The sequence below is a fragment of the Sarcophilus harrisii genome, chromosome 2 (assembly GCF_902635505.1).
Source record: "Sarcophilus harrisii chromosome 2, mSarHar1.11, whole genome shotgun sequence".
NCBI classification, from domain to species: Eukaryota; Metazoa; Chordata; class Mammalia; order Dasyuromorphia; family Dasyuridae; genus Sarcophilus; species Sarcophilus harrisii.
This window is the reverse complement of record NC_045427.1, coordinates 201,393,386-201,415,505: the sequence shown is the minus strand read 5'-3', so window position 1 is coordinate 201,415,505 and position 22,120 is coordinate 201,393,386.

The following is a 22,120-nucleotide window of genomic DNA, read 5'->3' as shown; positions in this document are numbered from 1 at the left end:
GTATTTAATTGGAGTTTTTAAATTTGCTCTTTTTCTTATTTTTTTTAGTTGCATGCCTAATTCATTGATATCTTCTTTCTCTTTTGTTCATGCAACTATTTAGAGATAAAAACTTTTGCTTGAGAACTGCTTTGTCTGCTTCCCATAGGTTTTGCCAGGTTGCTTTATTATTGTCCTCCACTTGGATGAAAATATGAATTGTGCTTTTTTTTTTTTTTTTTTTTTGGTAGTTTGACCAACTCATTCTTTCTTTAGAATTAAATTATTCAATTTCCAGTTGGTTTTTAGTCTATTTTCTCCTGGCCTTTTACTGCATATGTTTTTATTTCATTGTGGTCTGAAAAGGAAGCATTTACTATGTCTGCCTTTCTGCATTTGATTTTCAGGTTTTTATGCCCTAAAACATGGTCAGTTTTTGTGTAAATGGCATCTACTGCTGAGCACAAGATACATTCATTTCTCTTTCTATTCATTTTTTTCCTGACATCTATCATATCTCGAAGTTCTAGGATTCTATTAACTTCCTTAGTTTCTTGTTAATTGTTTGATTCTGAAAGGGACAGTTTGTGGTACTTCACTCATATAGTTTTGCTGTCTATGTCTTCCTGTAACTGGCTAATATCTTCTCTAGAAATTTGTATACCTACTATTTGGTGCATGTATATTTAGTATTTTTACTACATCATTGTTTATGGTACCCTATAACAATATGTGCTTTTCTTCCTTATCTCTTTTCATCAGATCTATTTTTGCTTTTGCTTTATGTGAGATCAGGATTGCTATGCCAGATTTTTTTTTTTTTTATTTCAGGTGAAGCATAATAAATTCTGCTCCAGTCTTTTACCTTTACTTTCTATGTTTCTTTCTATATCAAGCTTGTTTCTTGTAGACAGCATATTGCAGGATTTTGTTTTTTTAACCCACTCTGCTATTCATTTCCATTTAATAGTTACAGATATGATTTTCCCATCTAAGGATATAAACCTTTAAATTTATATCTATATATGTATATACTTATATCTATATCTATCTATGTATCTATATTATACACACACACATACATACACACACATATATATTTCCCCATTTAACTTTCTATGCTTCTTTTGAGAACTGTTTTTGAAGATTAAATTTTCTGTTTATTTCTATTTTTTTTTTCCAGTAGAAATGACTGAAATTGTCTTACTTCATTGGAGACCCATTAGCATCCTATTAGTTGCTGATCAGTTCCACTGGATAGTTAATTCTTTGTTATAATCTCAAGTCCTTTGGCTTCTGGAATATGGTACTCCAGGTCTTTCGATCTTTTGTTGTAAAAGCTGCCAGATTCTGCCTGTTGCTCCTTGATATTTGAATTGCTTGTATCTAGCAGTTTGCAATATTTTTGTCTTGAGATTTTAGTTTTGGAATTTTGCAACAATGTTCCTTGAAGTTTATCTTGTGTGATACTCTTTCCAAAGGTGATTAATGGATTCTTTCAATAACTATTTCCCCCTCTATTTCTAGAATATAGGAGCAGTTTTCTTTGATAATCTCTTGAAGAATGCTATCCAAACTTTTTTTTTTTTTTTTTTTTTTTGCTATGGCCTTCAGGGATATCAATAATTTTTTAATTGTCTCTTCTGGATCTATTTTACAGGTCCAGGTCCACTATTTTTCCAATGATATGTTTTACATTTTCTTTCATTTTTTTTCATTATTTTTAGTTGATTGATTCTTGCTGTCTCAGAGAGGTATTAGCTTCCCTTTGCCCAATTCTAGTTTTTAAGGTGTGATTTTCTTCAGTTAGCTTTTGTATCTCCTTTTCCATTTGATTAATTGTACTTCCCAAGGTATTTTCTTAAGTGAATTTTTGCTTTGCATTTGTCCAATTGTATTTTTTAAGGAATTGCCTTCCCATTCCATGTTGTTAACTTTCTCTTGAATATCACTCATTTCTTTTCTCCTTTTTTTTCTTTGTCTACCTCTCATTTGCATTAAAAAGTCTTTTATGATCATTTCTAAGCAGCTTCTTTTTTAGATATTTTTTCTGTTGATATTTTGTCCTCATCTGAGTTGGTGTTTTGGTTTTCCCTGTTAGTTTTGTAACTCTCTGTTGTCAAGGTTTCTTGCTCATTTTCTTTCCTTTTCTTTTGGTATTTCTTCTTTTTTAGTTTTAAGGTTGAGCTCTGCTTCTTGAATAAAAGGGACACTGTCCCAAACTCCCTGTGCAATTCTGAGCCTGACTTTCAGAACAGGGGCCCCTTGTGTTTGCAGGAGGTGGTTTTATCTCTTTCCAGGAAACAGCCTGTTTTCCCAGAATTTACCTTATGACCTTGGGCTTTAAGTGCTCCACTGACATGCTCCTCAAGGATCAAGGGTCTCAGTTACTGATCTGCTATGGTTAAGAGCCTCTTATTGACTTTTCTGGAGTATGTCAGTGCTAGTCTGAACAATGTTTTCATCCCAGTAAGACTGAACTTTCCTAAAGTTTTTTTTCTAATTTATCTTGAGTTGGAAAGTAATTTGATACCATCAGAATCTATTCAGAGCCTTGGTTTCTTGGGGATTTCAAGGGAAACTGGGAAGTTTCAGGCTTCGGTCTGCCATCTTGATTCCACCCCCAGAAGTCCTGGGTTCATGATTTAGATATAAAGAGTAATAATATAAGCAAATTAGAAGAACAAAGGATAATGTACCTCCAAATTCTATGGAGAAGGCAAGAATTTATGACCAAAGAAAAACTGGCATATATTATCAAATGCAAAATGAATAATTTTGATTATAATAAATTAAAAAGGTTTTGTACAAATAAAACCAATTCAGGGAAGATTAAAAGGGAAGCAGACAAATGGGAAAAAAATTTTTTTTTTACAACCAAAATTTCTGAGAAAGGCCTCATTTCTAAAGTATATAGAGAAAAGATTCATTTATAGAATACAAGTCATTCTCCAATTGATAAAAGGTCTGACATGAACAAACAATTTTTAGATGAATAAATTAAAACATTTCTAATCATATGAATACATGGACTAAATCTATTAATCAAAGTAATCAAAATTAAGGCAATTCTGAGCTACCACTCTATATCTTTCAGATTAGCTAGGATAACATGAAAAGATAAAATGAATGTGGAAGAGGATGTAGGAAAAGTGGGACACTAATACTTTGTTGATGATGTTGTGAATGGATCTAACTATTCTGGAGAACAGTTTAGAACTATGCCTATGGAGCTATCAAACTGAGTATACCCTTTGATCCAGCAAGGACTCTACTGAGTCTTTCTTTATCCCAAAGAGATCATAAAAGAGGGAAAAGAACCCGCATATACAAAATGAATGTAGCAGCCTTGCTTGCAGTGACAAAGAATTGGAAACTGAGTGGATGTGTTTTGCAAAATAATAAGTTTTACCTAAAAACATATGTAAGAATAATATTTTGCTATTGACCCTTGCAAAACCTTGTGTCCCAATCCCCCCCTACCTTTGCCACACCATCTTCCCTAGATGACAAGTATTCACAATATGTTAAATATGATAAACATATACATAAATACAATGGAAGCATATATGTTCATATGATCATCTTGTTGCAAGAAAAAGATCAGCACAAAAAAAAAAGAAAAAAAGTAGAAAGAAAATAAAATTCAAGCAAATAACAACAAAAGAAGTCAAAATGCTATGTTGTAATCCATACTCAGTTCCCATAGAAATCTTTCTGGCTGTAAATGGCTATGTTTGTTACAAGACCATTGGAACTGGTCTGAATCATCTCATTGTTGAAAAGAGCCATGTCCATCAGAATTGATCATCATATAATCTTGCTGTTCCCGTGTACAATGATATATTGGTTCTGCACATTCCACTTAGCATCAGTTCATGTAAGTCTCTCCAGGCCTCTCTGAAATCATCCTGCTGATTATTCCTTGAAGAAGAATAAGATTCCATAACATTCATTTAACATAACTTATTCAGCCACTCTCTGATTGATGAGCATCCATGCAGTTTCCAATTTCTTGCCATTACAAAAAGGGCTGCTGCAAACATTTTTGCACATGTGGGTCTCTTTCCCTCCTTTAAGATCTTTTTTGGGATAAAAGCTCAGTAGAAACACTGCTGGAATGTGCACGAATGTTTGTGGCAGCCCTTTTTGTAGTGGCTAAAAACTGGAAACTGAATGGATGTCCATCAGTTGGAGAATGGTTGAATAAATTGTGGTATATGAAAATTATGGAATATTACTTTTCTGTAAGAAATGACCAACAGGATAATTTCAGAAAGGCCTGGAGAGACTTACATGAACTGATGCTGAGTGAAATGAGCAGGACCAGGAGATCATTATATACTTCAACAACAATACTATATGATGACCAGTTCTGATGGATCAGGCCCTCCTCAGCAACAAGATCAACCAAATCATTTCCAAAGGAGCAGTAATGTACTGAACCAGCTATGCCCAGAAAAAGAACTCTGGGAGATGACTAAAAACCTACATTGAATTCCCAATCCCTATATTTATGCACACCTGCATTTTTGATTTCCTTCACAAGCTAATTGTACAATATTTCAGAGTCTGATTCTTTTTCTACAGCAAAATAACGTTTTGGTCAGGTATACTTATTGTGTATCTAATTTATATTTTAATATATTTAACATCTACTGGTCATCCTGCCATCTAGGGGAGGGGGGGGGTAAGAGGTGAAAAATTGGAACAAGAGGTTTGGCAATTGTTAATGCTGTAAAGTTACCCATGTATATATCCTGTAAATAAAAGGCTATTAAATAAAAAAAAAAATAAAAAAAAAATAAAAAAAACACTGCTGGATAAAAAGGTTTGTAAAATTTGATAACCTTTTTATTGTGCATAATTTCAAATTGCTCTCCAGAATGGTTCAAAATTATATCAACAATGTATAAGTGTCTTAGTTTTACACATCTTCTCCAACATTCGACATTACCTTTTCTTGTCTTCTTAGCCAATCTGAGAGTGCATAGTGATACCTCAGAGTTGTCCTAATTTGAATTTCTCTGATCAATAGTGATTTAGATCACCTTTTCATATGATTAGAAATAGTTTCAATTTCTTCATTTGAAAATTGTCTGTTGATATCCTATTAATTGGAGAATGGTTTGAATTGTTATAAGTTTGAGTCAAATCTCGGTATATTTTAGATATGAGTCCTTTAACAGAACCTTTGAATGTAAAAATGTTTTACCAGTTTATTGCTTCTCTTCTAATCTTTTCTGCATTAGTTTTGTTTGTTGAAAAAACAAAAACAAAAACAAAACAAAAAAACCTTTTAACTTAATATAATTGAAATTATCTATTTGTGGTTCAAGAAAGTGCTCTAGTGCTTTGTTGGTAACAAATTCTTTTCATCTTCACAGATCTGAAAGGTAAACTATTCTATGACCTTCTAATTTGCTTGCAATATCATGCTTTACGTATAAAGCATGAAACCATTTTGACCTTATCTTGGTACATTGTGTTAGGTGTGGGTGAATGCCTAGTTTCTGCCATACTAGCTTACAATTTTCTTAGCAGTTTTTGTCAAATAGTGAATTCTTATCCCAAAAGCTGGGGTCTTTGGGTTTATCAAATAAGAGATTATTATAGTCAAGAGATTGACTATTTTGTCCTGTGAACCTAACCTATTCTATCGATTGACTACTCTATTTCATTGAGAGTACCAAATGGTTTTGATGAATGACGCTTTATAATATAATTTTAGGTCTGTCACAGTTAGGCCATCTTCATTTGAATTTTGTTTAATTCCCTTGAAATTCTTGACTCATTGTTCTTCCACATGAAGTTTTTATTATTTTTTTTCTAGTTCTGTAAAATTATTTCTTGCAAGTTTGTTTGGTATGGCACTAAATAATTTTTACAATTTTTATTTACATTTTTTTACAATTTTTACAATATTTTTACAATTTTTTTTACAATTTTTGTTCAGACTACTCATGAGAACATGATATTTTTCAAACTCAGTAGATCTGACCTTATTTGTGTGGAAAGTATTTTAGTTCTCTTCATACATTTCCTGACTTTTCTTAAAACATAAATTCCCAAATAGTTTATACTATCAACAGTAATTTTGAATGGAATTTATTTTTGTATCTCTTGATGCTGGACTTGGTTAATAATATATAAAAATGCAGATGATTTATGTAGATTTGTTTTTTATTATCCTTCAACTTTGCTAAAGTTTTCAATTGTTTCTAGTAGTTTTAAAGTTGATTCTCTAGGGTTCTCTAAGAATATCATCACATCACCTGCAAAGAGTAATAATTTGGTCCTGATTTCTACTCTAATTCTCTTTTCTTATTGCCAAAGCTAACATTTCTAATACAATATAGAACAGTAATGTTGATAGTGGCAAACTTGTTTCATTCCTGATACTATTGAGAATGGATCTATTATGTCCCCATTACATATGATACTTGCAGTTGAATACTACTGATCATTTTAAGGAAATGTCCATTTATTTCTATACCTGCTAGTGTTTTTATAATTGGAATGTATGTTGGATTTTATCAAATGCTTTTTCTGCACCTATTGAGATAATCATATGATTTTAGTTAGTTTGGTTATAATATAGTCAATTATGCTAATAGTTTTCCTAATATTGAGTCTGTCCCATATTTTTGATATAAATCCTACTTGACTGTGATTTGCTAACCAGGGGATGTCTTTCTGTATTCCCTTTGCTAATATTTATTTAAGACTTTTGCATCAGTATTCATTAGAGAAATTGGTATATAATTTTCCTTGAAGTTTTGTTGATTCATTCACTTCCATTTTTCAATTTTAATGTTCAGGGAATTATGTTCTTCAGTTTTTTTTTTTAACATTTATTTTGCATTTGGCCAATTGCATTATATGAAGGGTTTTGTTCATTGCAATTTTTTCATTTCACAAATCCTGTTTTTTACGGAGTTATTTTCTTTTTCCATTTAATCAAATCTATTCTGTAAGGTGTTGTATGATATTTCATTATATATATTCAATATATTCATTATACATTATATATATTCAACATATTCATATTATATTTCTATTTCATTAAATCTATTTTGTAAGGAGTTTTCTTCAGATAGCTGTGTTTCCTTTTCAAAAACCCTTCAAAGTTCTCATTTCCTTTGTCCATTTTTCTTCTCTCTTTTAACATTCTTTTTGATTTCTTCCAAGAGAGTCTTGTATGATGGGTACCAATTCATATTACCCTTTGGGGCTTCCTCTGGTGACAATCTGCTTTTAGTATCCTTAGGGTTTGAAATCTGTTATTTACTTTCTTCATAGAAACTATATATGGATAGAGTTCTTTTTTTTTTTTCTTCTTTGCTCATTTTTTACAGATTGAAGTCTGCTTTTAGGGCAGAGGATATTGTCCAAGCTTTCTCTATAGGTGACATTGGCTGTGCTAGGTCAGTGATGACTAACTTGTGGTGCTGAGTGGGCATGTCCAGGACCTAATATTCCGAGGTTTAGGGGCTCACTATTTGTTCCTTGTATTTGTATTGGTCTTACAGCTTATCTGTTGATCTATTGGCTTGCAACCAGGATGGGCTAACCAATACTCCTATAGATTCCTCCCAGGAGATTCCATGGTATTTGGAACTTACATCACCCTGTGTCTATGATCTGCCTCACTCAGCCTGCTTGTACTCAGCCTGCCTGGGCTCAACCCACCTCCTTCATACCCAATTGAAACAATTTTTTCTGGAGATCTTCCAAATTATTTTATGTTGGAAATTTGCTTCAAATAATTGCGAGTTCTGTCATTCTAAAATCAGTTCAGAGGCTGGATTTGCTGTTAATTTGAGGGACAAAGGGAAAGCTCAGGAAAAGACATCCTCTCTGATATATTGGCTCCATCCCTGAGATTTTTTTTTAATTAAAGTTTTTTATTTTCAAAAAATATACAGGGATAATATTCAACATTCTCCCATACAAAATCCCGTATTCTAATTTTCCCCTCCTTTCCCCTCACTCTCTTCCCTAGTTGGCAAGGGATCCAATATATGTGAAACATGTGTGATTTTTCTACCCATATTTCCTCAAACATCATGCTGCACAAGAAAAATCAGATCAAAAAGGAAAAAAAAAAACTGAGAAAGAAAACAAAATGCAAGTCAACAACAACAAAACAAATAAAAATATTATGTTGTGCTCCACATTCAGTTACCATTGTCCTCTCTCTGGGTGCAAATGCCTTTCTTCATCTCAAAACCATTGGAACTGGTCTGAATCACCTCATTGTTGTATATAACCATGTCTATTAGAATTGATCTTCATATAATCTGGTTGTCATGTACAATGATCTCCTGGTTTTCTTCATTTCACTTAGCATCAGTTAATGTATGTCTCTCCAGGCCTCTCTGAAATCATCTTGCTGATCATTTCTTACAGAACAATAATATTCTGTAACATTTATATATCATAAATTATTTTGTCATACTCCAACTGTTGGGTATAAAGTGTTTCCAGTTTTTTGCGATTACAAAAACTGCTGCCCACATACATTTTTGTACATGTGGTTCCCTTTCCCTTCTTTAGGATCTCTTTGGGAATACAAGCCCTAAAGAAACATTGCTGGATCAAAGAGTGCACATATTGTGATAGCCCTTTGGGCATAGTTGTAAATTGCTCTCCAAAATGGTTGATTCCCTTTACCACTTCACTAACACTGTATTAGTTTCCCAGTCTTCCAACATCCCCTCCAACATTCATTAGTATATTTGCCTGCCATTTTAGGAAATCTGAGAGTTGTCTAGCAGTACCTCAGAGGTATCTTAATTTGGTTTTCTCTGTTCAATGAGCAACATTTCATGAGTAGAAATGGTTTCAATTTCTTCATTTGAAAATTGCCTGTTCATATCCTTTGACAATTTTTCAACTGGAGAATGTCTTGAGTTATGATAAATTTGAGTCAATTCTCTATATATTTTAGAAATGAGGTCTTAAGCACAACCCTTGAATATAAAAAAAGTTTTCCCAGTTTATTGATTCCCTTTTAATTTTGTCTCATTAGTTTTCTGTGTAAAAAATTAATACAATCAAAAATATCCATTTTGAATTCAATATTGTATTTGAGTTATTCTTTACCCACAAATTCTTTTCTTCTCCACAGATCTGAGAGGTAAATTATTCCTTGTTTTTTTTTTTTTTTTTCTAATTTGCTTATAACATCCCTCTTTATGTCACAGTTATGAATCTATTTTGATCTTATTTTTATATACTGTCTAAGGTATGGGTACGTGCCTAATTTCTGCCATACTAGTTCCCAATTTTCCCAGCGGTTTTTGTCAAATAGTGAGCTCTTATCCCAAAGCTGGAGCCTTTGGTTTTGTTAAGCACATGATTACTATAGTCGGTGACTATTTTGTGCTGTGAACCTAACTTATTCCCCTGATCCATTACTCTATTTCTTAGCAAGTAGTGAATGGTTTTGGTGACTACTGCTTCATAATATAATTTTAGGTCTGGCACAGATAGGCCACTTTCATTTGCATTTTGTTTCACTAATTTCCTTGAAATTCTTAATCCTGTGTTCCTTCAGATGAACTTTGTTATTTTTTCCAGATCTATGAAGTACTATCTCATTAATTTGATTGGTATGGCACTGAATAAGTAAATTAATTTAAGTAGTATTGTCATTTTTATTATATTAGCTCAGCCTACCCTTGAGTGCTTGATATTTTCCCAAGAGATTAAATCTCACTTTATTTGTGTGGAAATTGTTTTGCATTGTGTTCATATAATTCTTGACTTTGCCTTGGCAGGTAGACTCCCAAATATTATATCGGTCCTTTAAATGGCTATTTTAACTTCTGGTTCTAGGACATGAGAGCAGTTTTCCTTGATGGTTTGAAGTCAAGATATTTGAGTCTTCCTGATTTCAGGTCTAGCACTCCATCCCCTAAAATATCTAGATGCCTCTTTGAGTTTTTTTACTTTATTTTAATCTAACAAAATTAGCTCACTCTTATTTAAAGGAGTTCTATTTCAACTGATTCACTTCCCCTCAATCCCAAAATCTACTCTTATTTGTGATTTTTCTTTGAAGTTTTGCTGATGAATTATCATTGTTTCTTTCCTGTTTTTATATGGATATTTACTCTTTCCTTCTTTTTTTCTCCCTTCACTTGGTAGCTTATTCCTTTCTCTTTTATATTTAAAATAGTTCTGTTCATTCAAAATTACTTATTTTGTGGACTTTTATAGAAATAATTTCTTTCACTCTTTTCATTTTCATGCTTTCTTTCTGTCTATACTAGGCTCTCATTCTTTGGTTCATGATCTCTATGATTATCTAGGCCCGCTCTATTCCTTATATAATTCAAACCTTCAAGTTATCCATTCTTACCTCTCCACTTTTGGGAGTTTCTGCAACTATCTCATAGAATTTGCCCCACAGACTCCACCTTTCTATTATGTATCAATTTTAGAATAACACCAATGTTTGTCAGTGACAGAAAGAAAACTGCTTCTTGGTAGGAATGACATACCTGTCCTAGATCACTGTTCTATACATTCCCACAGTTATCTTCTTTTTTTTTTTTTTTCCATTTGACTCATTTTTTTTTATCCATTATTCCATATCTTTCTACTATTTGCAACAGTAGTTCTTTAGAACTTTCAATTATCCTCTGCCCCAGAAATCTTTTCAAGCAACAAACACATAATGAATTGTTTAATCTTTCATAGACTATCTTCAGCCACAGTAATATTCATCACAATGTCCTTCCCACCACTATAAAAAGTTATTCCCATTCACTACAAGGGTCACCTTCTCTTCATTTCTACACTTTGACCTAAGAAATCCTTCCATCTCCTTGCCCCATTTTTTCATGTATAATTTCATTTTAATGTAGTCTCTCCAAAAGGTTTGTCAATTCATCTGTAGGCAGGATGATACAATTTTCTGCTACACCTTCCTAGCTTACATCTTCATCATCATCTCCACTTGATTTCTACCTTTACCCATGCTTCCTTGTATATATTTAGAAACAAGTCTCTTACTGGTCTCTTTGTTATCATTGTATTGCTATTATTTTCCTTGGCTATTTCATTCATTCATTACCCTCTTCCTACTGCCCCCACAATTCTGTGGCTTCTTGTTGAAGAAGCAAATAATCTCTTTAGATCTGTATTTATTTATAAGAATGTTTCAAAGTCTTCTTTATTTTTGGATATCAATTTTTTTCATTTATATTTACGCTCAAATTAGAAGAGTAAAATATATCGGTCTACATTCTAATATCCATTGCTCTATGGAACATATTCTGTTCTTTCCTAAGTTTTGTTTGGATGTTCAACATTCTTGTGTTATTTAAATATCCTTTCCTTTGTATTTGAAAGTATTTCTTCTAGTAATTACAAAACTTTTAGTTCCTGAATTGAACTGTCAAATATAACTATATTTTCTTATTTTATGAAGATGATTGTCTTGTAGTTCCTTAATTCTGTTTTTAAATTCCATACTTCTCTTAGTCATCTCTCCTTCTACTCCCTGATACAAAATCTTGTTATCATGAAACATCTCTAAGACTCTACTATCTCTAAGACTCATACTATTGCTCACTCCTACAATTCCCTTTTCTTTTTATTCCTTGCCATCTCAACAGCACCACTTCTTTAGAATCCAGCCTAAATTCTCCTTGCTCTACAAAGACACCCTTAATCACTTTGAATCAATATGATATTATTCTTTTTTGGCATAAGTATTATTGGAGGTGTCATAAGTTGTTCTTTATGTCCATTTATTTAGAATTAGTTATATGTTTTATGTATAGCTTGTCTTCTCAATAAGACGACAAGAAGAAATCATATTTTCTATTTTTCTTTATACTCTCAAAATACACATAATTGGAACTTAACAATTATATTTTGAATGATAGGATGATTTACTGGCAATTTCCAGTTAAGTTGCTTGAAAGAATGATTCATACACATGTTCATATACATGCCTGTTTTAAATTATCAAATATTGTCCTTTATTTATACCATGAAAAGTACAATAAAATCATTAATTCAGTGTGTATGGAGTTGCATATTTTCAATTTATCTTTAAAAGTTAATCCAGGTTATGATTATTTTGGAACCCTATTAACTAAATATGCAGAGACTTATTTGATTTATTCCTTTCTAAACTTCTTTATAAATCTTGATTATTTTTTTTTTCAATTTTTCCTTAAGTTCATTAATCAGTAAGATCTTGAACACAGGAATATTGTGCTTTCTGAAAAATTCTAGCATTAGAGTCCTTACTTCATGTAGTGAGGGATGTGCAGTTATTGTCTTTGGAATCAGCCTTTCTAAATGTTACTTATATGTCAAAGAATGAATCACACACAAAAAAACCTGACTTTTTAAGAATCCTTTAAAATTTGGGCAATCTATATTTGGTGGTTAATTCAAAAGAATAAGAGATATAAAATACATTTTCTAAACTTTTGAGTAATAGAATCATCTTTAATAAAAGTTATAGATATTTATAATGGCAGCATAAAAACTTGAATTTATAGTTGAAAGACTACTTACGTGACTTTGGACAAATGATATGTATTTGAGCAAGAGTTTCTTCATCAGTAAAGTTAGGAGATCAAACTAGATGTTATATTGGATAGGCTGCTCATGGTCTTTAAAAATTTTAATAGTACTTTATTTTTCCAAATACATGCAAAGATAATTTTCATCATCCATCTTTGCAAAACATTGTGTTCCAAATTATTCTCTTCTTCTTCCTTCTTCCACCTTCCCCTAGACAGAAAGTAATCCAATTTAGATTAAACATGTACAATTCCTCTAAACATATTTCCATATTCATCATGCTGTACCCTCAAAAAATCAGATTACAAGGGAAAAAAACACAAGAAAAAATAATATGAGCAAACAAACAACAACAACAAAAAAGGTGAATCCACATTCTACCTTCTCTGGATATAGATGGCACTTTACATCATAAGTCTATAGGAACTGCTTTGAGTCACCTCATTTTTGAAAAGAGCCAAACCAATTACAGTTAGTTTGCACAATATTCCCTTGGTTCTGCTCACTTTACTTAGCATCAGTTTACGTAATTATTTCCATGCTTTTCTGAAATCAGCCTGCTCATCCTTTCATATAGAACAATAGCATTTCTTTCTTTTTTTTTTTTTAATAACTTTTTATTGACAGAACCTATGCCTGGGTAATTTTTTTACAACATTATACCTTGCACTCACTTCTGACTTTTCCCTTCCCTCCCTTGACCCCCTCCCCCAGATGGCAAGCAGTTTTATACATGTTGAATATGTCACTGTATAGCCTAGCTACAATATATGTGTACAGAACCAAACAGTTCTCTTGTTGCACAGGAAGAATTGGATTTAGAAGGTAAAAAATAACCTGGGAAGAGAAACAAAAATGCTAACAGTTTACATTCATTTCCCAGTGTTCTTTCTTTGGGTGTAGCTGCTTCTGTCCATCCTTGATCAATTGATACTGAGTTAGATCTCTTTGTTGAAGAAATCCATTTCCATCAGAATACATCATCATACAGTATCATTGTTGAGGTATATAATGATCTCCTGGTTCAGCTGATTTCACTTAGCATCAGTTCATGTAAGTCTCTCCAAGCCTCACTGTATTCATCCTGCTGGTCATTTCTTACAGAACAATAATATTCCATAACATTCATATACCACAGTTTATCCAACCATTCTCCAATTGATGGGCATCCATTCACTTTCCAGTTTCCAGCCACTACAAACAGGGCTGCCACAAACATTTTGGCACATACAGGTCCCTTTCCCTTCTTTAGTATCTCTTTGGGATATAAGCGCAGTAGAGACACAGCTGTATCAAAGGGTATGCACAGTTTGATAACTTTTAGAGCATAGTTCCACATTGCTCTCCAGAATGGCTGGATGTATTCACAATTCCACCAACAATGTATTAGTAGAACTATAACATTTCATTACATTCATATGTTATAACTTATTCAGCTACTTCCTAGCTGATGGGCATCCACTCAATTTCTAGTTCCTTTAGGCTGCTCATAGTCTCGATGTTTTAAAAATGCTTTACATATTTCTTGCTCTGAGCTTATGAACTGAATTAAACTGAAAAATTTGCAAGATGCCACCTATATCTTGAGAAAGAAGTATCTAATTATAATGATGCATCAACTATAAACAACACATACTATGAAGAAAAAGTGCTTATATAAAGTTCCATTACACAATTTCAATATATCTCTGATCTCATTAATATAAATATGAATTCTAGTAATTAAAATTGCAACCCATATATTACTTCTCATTCTTCTAATAAGTCTGATACTCCCATAAAATTGTCCCCAACAAACTATGTAACGTACTTAGGGATTTCTGCTAAATCTCTTTATATTGAAAGGACATCAGGGTTTTTGTGTCATCTTAGCCAATCTCAGAGGTGTGTAGTGGTATCTCAGAGTTGTCTTAATTTTAATTTCTCAGATCAAATCCCCCAACTGTTTCAAAGTTACAGATGTGAGAGATTTTAAGACAAAATAATCAAGGCTGTGTGTAGTTGTAAAAGGCAGGAACTCAGTATGATTGCTTTAATCCTACAACAAGGTGTTAACTCAGTGGAATTGATAAGACAATGGTTTTCTAGTTTAGCATGTGACTTCTTCATTTCAGTATGATTGATTTAATCTTACAACAAATAATGGTTCCTTAGTGATATAATGATTGGTCTATACTCAGTATACTGTAATGATGTAATTGTTATAGTGTATATAAACTGGGGACAAACTCAGTCAGAGACAGACTTCAAGATAGAGATCCTCCTGGTGGTTGGGATGTCCTCCTGAATTTCCTCCACTGAAACCAAGACCAATTCCAAAGGGCTTCCAGAAAGCTAGCCAGGCCCCAAGTGAAGAAGACAGACTGTGAAAGAGATAATAAAGACTTTGGACTTTATCCCTGACTATTCTCAAGATGGTTATTCTGCTGAAAACCTAGCTGGTCCTAAGACCTCCAGAAAATAACCAGAAAATTACATGTAGTCATAAAGAAAAAAATGCTCTAATTCACAATTGATTGAAGAAATGCAAATTTAAACTGTTCTGAGAAACCACATTGTATTGATTAGATTACATAATAGGACAGATTTCTTTTTTTGTTAACTTCTATGTTTTATTTCACAACATGACTATTTTGGAAATATTTTGCATGATTACATATGCATAACACATTTTGAATATTTTGTCTTTTCAATAGGAGTTTGAGGAGTGAGGAAAGGAGAGAATTTGGTTCTTAAAGTTTCAAAAATCAATGTTAAAAATTGTAATTTTCAGGTAACTAGGGAAAAACACTAAAAAAAGAAGAGTCTAAATAGTAATCCATAATGGAGAAGATCAGTGAATGATGGCTTACATTAAATTATGGAGGGTAAGAAATGTTAAAAAGTGAGAAAATAGTTTGAGTGATAAAGTACAAAGAATAAGAGTTCAGGGTTGGTCTTTTGTAGACCTCACATGTATGTTTCTCTTCCTTTTATCCCCCAATAATTTTTTCAGGACAAATGTCCTCCTTAGATATAAACCTCACATGTATATTTCTCTTCCTTTTATCCCCCAATAATTTTTTCAGGACAAATGTCCTCCTTAGATATAAAGGATAAAATGAGAAGTGGTAAGATAGAACTGTAACAGATAGCTACTGCAAATACCTACAGGCACACTCAAAGATAAATCATATAACTCTATCATTAAACATAGTAGATTCATACCTGATGTACAGAGCAAATGAAAGAAAACTCTTGGGGATCAGCAAGTATCAATGATATAATAATAGAAATAACAACTCTATGTTAAATTGTCTTAATTGTTTTTATTATTATTATTTTTTTTTTCTACTTCATTTCTTTTTTCCTTTTTTTTTTCTTCTTTTTTTTTTTTTTGGTGGCAAGAATGTATCTATTTACACTAAGAAAACAGTAGGCTAAGAAGACAGCTTTCTTAATGAGCAAGATCCTGTTAGGATTATTGCAAAGATGGGTTTATACCGAGAAGAAAATATCTTCATCACTGGGCAAAATCCTGTTAGGAAGAAGCAAAGATTTATACTGAGAAAGACCCAGAAGGCTAAGTCCAAAAGGGCATTAGCAAAAATTCAGGATTCAGAATCATCTTCTATTAGCCTTCTGAAGTTACAGGCTGAGGAGATTAAGGGCTAATTTTTCATTTCAATAGAGGGTGGTGATTATGCCCCAGAACAAGATCACCAAATTAAATGAGATTACTTATCTGGGAATTTCCCTTATGGATGGGTGGGCCCCTCCAAGAGGCTGGGAGAGTTTGAGACACAGGACCTCCCAAAGATTCCTTTCCAACCCTTCACTCCCAGATTAAAGGGGATAAATTTTACATCAGCCCTCCCTCCCCAAAAAAGATTAAAGGGGACACAGTTTACATTATCTCTCCAAATTCATTAGGAGCAAAGTGACGAAGATCTCATTTTCTGTAGCTGTTTCAAGCTAACAAGGGTTGCAAAATTGTCCTTATGTTTAATGGGGGTTCAGACCAGGAGGGGAAGTATAAGATCTGAAGATAGCAGCAGTGGCATTTAAGGGATGCTGTGTGTCCAACTTAGTTGTCCCATGATATTCAGGCTGAACAGATAGTTAGAAGTTTGTAGCTTGGAGCCTGGAGGATATAAATCTCATAAGCAGATTAAAACTGGAGTGGCATCCAGGATGGAGATGGTGACATTTGGGAATGAAGCCTTTGCAAATAATCCATCAGATCACATCTGTGACCTGCCTCGAGGATGCTGATGGCCCACCCAACAATGCTAAATGCCCTGTTGCCCAAGGAGCTCCCTAGCTGAAAGGCTAAGAAGGGGTTAACTATCGGCAGGGGCCAAAGAATGACATCAAGAAAAGCCAGAGAGAAAATGCTAGGAGAAAAGTTCTCATCCTTGCAGTGAGCAAGAGTTAGAAAGAAGAGTAACAGTGAGAGAAAGGTGAACACAGACAATTTCACCCTTCTTTCTCCAGTGTGCTCTGGTTTCTCTTTTATTTTTGAAGAGGATCAATGACATTATGGGTTGATGTATTGGTTTGCATGAATTGCATTTAAATGAGGCAAAATACATTGCCTATTTTTGTCTTTACCAGAGTCAAGAGGAAAACCAGGATGACTGACAGTGTTCCAAGATCCAGTGTATGACCTTGGCATCTTCAATGTCTAGTCAAGCTCTAAATGTTCCATAGTGCCTGTTTCATTTGTCTTTATGTCCATTGATACAAATTATTCTCATTCATCCATTTAAGAGGGGAAGCCTTCACATGCTTGAGGTAAACATCCTCCTACCTCACTGACATGTTTGAGGTTGGTCAATTATATTCAATCTAATTCAGCCTGTCTATCAAGATGGTTTACTGGATATGACTATTATGTATAATATCCTTTTTGGAGCTCCAGGTAAAATTTGGGTGGCAAAAAGTAGGGCTGCCATATGATGAGCTAAAGGTAAGCATGTATACAGGAGTTCATTAAAAACTATTACATTTCACTAGCTTTATTCATGATTGGGGATGGACAAGTTTGAACCAAGTTTTCAGATTTAAGCAGCTCTTTTAAAGCATGGTTTATGTTGCAAGGTGACTAGTAAGACTAGCTGTGAAATGAATAACTATCGAAATACTGATGCCAACAATTGAAACACTTAGAATTGGTGTCTGAAACCCAAAACTAACATAAATCTAAGGAGCTGAATATTGTGCTATCAAAAAGACTAAAAGTTAAAAGAACCCCCAAAGGAACAATATTTTTTCTCTAGGGATTTATTAAGCATGTCAGAGGCAGTCAGCCAGCATTTCCTCAGCCTCTTCACTCTAGTAGGAGGTAATGAATTGTAATTAGTAAAAGAAGACAACTTTTCAGGAAGGAGATAAAGTAAAAAAAAAAAAAATAATAAACAAACCAAAAAAAAGCCAAAAGAAAACAAAACAAAAAATCCCAGAAACAACAGTATTCATGAAAGATAATGTTAACATATATAACATTCCTTATTAAAATGGAATTGATGGGCAAATCTCTTTGACCTCTGTTTTTCTGTAACTCAAAACAAAAAAGCCTCCCTCAAATGTGCTCCAGAATAAGAGTATCTCTAAATACAGTGAAGGTTAAGGCTGCTACAGTTAAGACATGTGATTATATTTTTTTCAGTTGCTATCCAAAATTGTAGATTTTAAGTAAAACAAAGTTATCTCAAATGACTTGGAACAGTGCTGGCCATTCCCAACTTAATTCAAGTTCTTGTAATGTTCAAACTACAGAACTTTCTGAGGTGGAGCCAAGATGGCAGAGATGACACATGTTTCTCTCTAACCTTCTCCAAACTTCAGACTAATTAGCAAATCCAGACCGTGAATTAGCTTTGGACAGGCAGAACCAACAGATATTGTGAGTGCAACAAAACTACCAGAAGAAGATAATTTTGAAGATCACCAGAAAAGCTCTATTTCAGTTGGTAGGGGAGGGAGGCAGCCATAGCAAGCTGCTCAGTACAAGGACAGCATAGACAGCACAGAAAACTGGAATGGTGCGGACTCCAACATGTGGAGAATTTATGGATTGGAAGCAGACCAGACAAGGCCTGTTTCAATTGGAATTGGAAGGGAGGCAATCAAGCACAAATGGCTGAGTACAAACATTAGCAAAGACAACAAAGAGCCCTGCACCAGCAGACTACACAGGTGGTGTGGATTCCATGTGGTGGAGAATCTACAGGGGGAAATCTACAGCAGTAATGGCTACTCTACCATGGCTGCAAGCCAGTAAGCAAGTAGATTAGCAGAGAAGTTATAAAATAACTAATACAACCACAAAAGTTAACAAGAGAAGCATAAAAAGGTAAAAAAAAAAAAAAAATCACTTAAGAACTGTTTCTGTTATGGGTATATATAAAGAATACATGTATAATCTGATTTTACTTGTATAATATTAAAAAAAATGAGGTGGAATGGGGATTGTAACAGAAAAAAATGGGAAAGTGGACATAAAATGAGGAAAATTTCATCTCAGGAAGAGGCAAAGAAAACTTATCATAATTGAGGGAAAGAAACGAGGGTGATGAACATTGTGTGAATCTTACTCTCATCAGATTTGGCTCAAAAAAGAATATTAAATATTTTTATTTAACCAAAAACTTCTTTCATCTTATAGAGAAGTGGGAGGAGAAAGGCAAAAAGGGAAGGGGTAGCCTAAATAGAAAGGAAAAGAGAAATAGGAGGGGAGAGGTATAAGAAAGGGGAAGGGTCTCTAAAGGGGAAAGACTGCTTGAAGAAAGTAGTACTCATAAATAAAATACTGGGGAGGAGGAAAAGGGGAAAAGGAAAGAGAAAAGCATAATTTTGGTTTAATTAGATGGCAGAAAATACAGAATTAGTAGTTTTAACTGTAAATGTGAATGGGGTGAACTTCCCCATAAAACATAAGCATATAGCAGACTTGATTAAAAGCCAAAATCTTATATGTTGTTTACAAGAAATACATTCAAAGCAGAGTGATACATACAGGGTAAAGGTAAAAGGTTGGAGCAGAATCTATTATTCTTCAGGTGTAGTAAAAAATTGAAAAAAAAAAAAAAAAAGGTAGCCATTCTGTTCTCAGATCCAGCAAAAGCAAAAATTGATCTGATTAAAAGAGATAAGGAAGGAAACTATATCTTGCTAAAGGATACCATAGATGATGAAGCAATATCAATATTAAACTTATATGCACTAAGTGGTATAGCATCTAAATTCCTAAAGTAGAAGTTAAAAAAACTGCAAGAACAAATAGATAGCAAAACTTTAATAGTGGGAAATCTCAACTTTCCTCTTTCAGAAATAGATAAATCAAATCACAAAATAAAAAGAAAAGATGTTAAAGAGGTAAATAGAATACAAAAAAGCTAGATATGATAGATCTTTGGAGAAAATTGAATGGAGACAGAAAGGAATATACTTTCTTCTGAGCAGTTCATGGAATCAATGCAAAAATTGACCATATTTTAGAACATAAAGACTTCAAAATCAAATGCAGAAAGGCAGAAATAATAAATGCTTTTTTTTTTTTCAGTTCACCATGCAATAAAATGACATTCAAGAGAAAGCCAGGGGAAAATAGACTAAAAAGAATTGGAAACTAAATAATCTCATCCTAATGAATGAATGGGTGAAACAGCAAATCATAAGCACAATCAATAATTTAATCCAAGAGAATGATAACAATGAGACCTGTGGGATGCAGCCAAAGTGGTAATAAGGGGAAACTTTATATGTCTAGATGCTTACATGCATAATAAAATAGAGAAAGAGATCAATGAATTGGGCTTGCAACAACAACAACAACAACAACAAAAAGCTAGAAAAGGAGCAAATTACAAACCCTCAATCAAATACCAAACTTGAAATTCTAAAAATAAGAGATCAATGAAATTGAAACTAAAAAGTTATTGAATTAATAAAACTAAGAGTTGGTCTTATGAAAAAAATAACAAAAAATATAATAAGATCAGGGGTGAACAAAGTTGCCCACTATTACCATTGCTATTCAATATTCTATTAGAAATGCTAGCTTTGGCAATATGAGACAAAAAAGATATTTAAAAAGAGATTAGAGAAGTAATGAAGAAACCAAATTATCACTTTTTGCAGATGATCTGATGGTATACTTAGAGAACCCCAGAGAATCAACTAAGAAACTATTAGAAATAATCCACAACTTTAGCAAAGTTGCAGGATACAAAATAAATACACATAAATCTTCAGCATTTTTATACATCACTAACAAAATCCAAAAGCAAGAGATACAAAGAGAAATTCCATTTAAAATAACTATCAATAGTATAAAATATTTGGGAATTTTTTTGCTAAGGGAAAATCAGGAACTATATAAGCAAAACTATCAAACACTTTCCAAACAAATAAAGTCAGATCTAAGCAAATGAAAAAAATATCAAGTGTTCATGGATAGGTCGAGCAAATATAATAAAGATGACAATACTTAAACTCATCTATTTATTTAATGCTCTACCAATCAGACTCCCAAAAAACTAGTTTACTGAACTAGAAAAAGTAACAACAAAATTCATCTGAAAGAAGAAAAAGCCAAGAATTTCAAAGGAATTAATGAAGAGGAAAACAAATGAAGGTGGCTTAGCTGTACCATATCTAAAACTATATTATAAAGTAAAGTCATCAAAACCATTTGGTTCCAGTTAAAAAATAAAGAAGTTGAGCAGTAAAACAGGTTAGGTTCACAGAACAAAATAATCAATGAGTATGACTATCTAGTATTTGATAAACCTAAAAGGTCCAGCTTTTGGGATAAGAATTCACTGTTTGACAAAAACTGCTGGGGAAATTAGTATGCAATAAAGTAAACATAGACCCACACCTAACACTGTTTACCAAAATAAGGTTGAAATGGGTTCATGATCTAGATATAAGGAATGATATAAATAAATTTGAAAAAAGACAGGATAGTTCATCTCTCAAATTTGTGGAGGAGGAAGGAATTTGTGACCAGAGAAGAACTGGAGACCATTATTGATTTCAAAAGAGATAATTTTAATTACATTAAGTTAAAAATTTTTGTACAAACTAATCAGACAAGATTAGAAGGGAAGCAATAAACTGGGAAAACACTTTTACATCCAAAGTATCTGAAAAGGACCTCATTTTTAAAATATATAGAGAATTGACTCAAATTTATAATAGTTTAAGCTATTCTCCAATTGATAAATTGTCAAAGAATATGAACAGACAATTTTCAGATGAGGAAATTAAAACTATATGTTGTCAAAAGAAAAGGTGCTCCAAATCACTATTGATCAGAGAAATGCAAATTAAGATAACTGTGTGATAGCACTACATACCTATCAAATTGGCCAAGATGACAGGAAAAGATCACTACAAATGCTGGAGGGGATGTAGGAAAACTGGGACACCAATACATCGATGGTAGAACTGTGAATGGATCCAACCATTCTGGAGAGCACTCTGGAACGATTCTCAAAAAGTTATCAAACTGTGCATATCTTTTGATCCAGCAGTGTTTCCACTGTGATTTATATCCCAATGAGATCTTAAAGGAGAGAAAGGGACTCACATGTGC